We start from the raw sequence: 2,053 nt of genomic DNA on the forward strand, positions 1-2,053 counted from the left end.
TTTGCAAGAAATGGATTGCCAGAACAAATATGTTCAGACAACGGACCGCAGTTCGTGTCAGAAGAATTCCAGAAATTCATGAAGAAGAATGGGGTGAAACATTATACCTCTGCCCCATATCATCCGGCTACAAACGGGTTGGCCGAGAGATTTGTACAAACGTTCAAAAAAGCAATAAAGGCCATGAGCGAAGATCAGATTCCACTACAACACAAGGTGGACAATTTCCTACTGGCATATCGAAACGCCACTCATGCAGTGACAAACCAAAGTCCTGCCATGATGTTCTATAACAGGAGGTTGCGGTCCAGGTTGGACTTGTTAAAACCAAATGTGCGGAGGGAAGTCGAAAACAGTTCCAGCATATAAATAACAAGACCACTCGGAGTTTCGAAATAGGACAACCAGTGTTAGCCCGGGACTATAAAAATGAGAAATGGCAATCTGGAACAATTCGGGCCAGACAAGGACCCCTGATGTACACGGTAGATATTGGTGAAAATGTAACACGACGTCATGCTGATCAACTGGTAGAATCGAGAACAAGGGTTGAACCCATGGTTACGGCAGAGACAACCGTGGAAGAAGTTAGTGAACCTGAAGCATCTACCTCAGAAGTGAATGTACCTGATGATGATGTCCAATCCATAAGAGATCAACTAGATGAGTCACCCCAGCAACGAGAATCAGAGACCCCTGAAAGGCGTTATCCAACTCGGATCAGGAGGCCTCCTCAGAGACTGAATCTTTGAACTGTTTTGCATGAAGTTGTATATATATATATATATATGTTATTATGTTATGTTAAATGGGGATATACACTGTTAAGCTAAAAAGGGAGGATTGTGGTGTATGTAACCTGTTCCACCTTAAGAGAACTACCTTAAGAGATGTACTACTTTCTCTTGGCTGCTGTATACTGTAATACCGGTGGTGACCACACCGGTATATAAGTGTTGTGTAGTGATTTGCTGGGCAGTTCAGCCCTGACCTCCGAATAGTAAAGACCTGTTAAAGTTATTCTTGTTGTCTGTGTCCAGTGATTTATAATAAGCATAACTGGGGCACACAGACTCAACACAACCAACCGAATTTCTCCCCCTGTATCTTTATGAAATGGTCCTCCTCATCAAGTCATGAAGTCAATGGAAATAAGATTGGGGAGAGATGTCAAACGGGCTGCTGACTTGCTATCGCCCGTTTTACACTATCGCGCAAGGTCAAGATCTAACCCCTTGATTGTGACACCGGAGAGAGGGAGGAGGAGGATATTCTCTGATCTGAATGCTTACTCTGCACAAATTTCCCACATTACAACAGTGACTACACTCCAATAGTACTTCATTGGTTGTGAAGCACTTTGAGACGTCCGGTGGTTGTGAAAGATGTTATATAAATGCAAGTCTTTCTTTTTTTTCTGTTTGTGTGTGTCTGTGTTTGTGTGTGATTGTGTGTTTGTGTCTGTGTGTCTGTGTTTTATGTCTGTGTGTCTGTGTGTGTCTGTCTGTCTGTGTCTGTGTCTGTCTGTCTGTGTTATTTGACACCAGTGCCTTGTAAGCTCCTTGGAGCCGATTTTGAAAATGACATCATTATGCTCTGATATTGTGAGAAGTGCTTGTGAACTACAGAGAGAAACGATGTTAGTGACTGTTTAGAGTAGGGTGGGGCTGATGTGCCAGTGTGTGCGTGCATCATTGAGCTATTATGTATCACGCCATTAGCAGGCAGTTGCATCAAAATGGCTCATTGTATTCAGTCGGCCAGAAGAGGAGGCTCATGAAAATCTTGGGTCTGTCCTGCTGTTGGGTTTCAGCACAGTTCAGGGGCACCATTCAGAGGCAGGAAAACCATGTATCTGCAATTGGTGGCCCTTCATCAAGATAAAAGGAGCGTTAAAACAACCTTGGAACTCATTGGGTAGGTATGATCATGCCCGGAACATTCTGGAATGTAGGGTTTGGAAATATTTGAAAAAGCAGTCGGCAGTGAGTTATCAACATTGCTACAGCGATTGTCTGAATCTCACGTCTCTAACAAAATGGCATTATAAAGC

General features: G+C 43.3%; 1 protein-coding gene across 3 annotated transcripts in view; it reads right to left on the minus strand.

The window, feature by feature from the left end:
• The window catches only part of LOC147117868 (cadherin-18-like), a 1,002,068-nt gene that overhangs the window by 379,533 nt on the left and 620,482 nt on the right, over window positions 1-2,053 (minus strand). The window lies entirely within an intron of this gene.

Source organism: Somniosus microcephalus, chromosome 5, assembly GCF_052327205.1.
Source record: "Somniosus microcephalus isolate GS21.2 chromosome 5, FLI_Smic_1.0, whole genome shotgun sequence".
Lineage (NCBI taxonomy): Eukaryota > Metazoa > Chordata > Chondrichthyes > Squaliformes > Somniosidae > Somniosus > Somniosus microcephalus.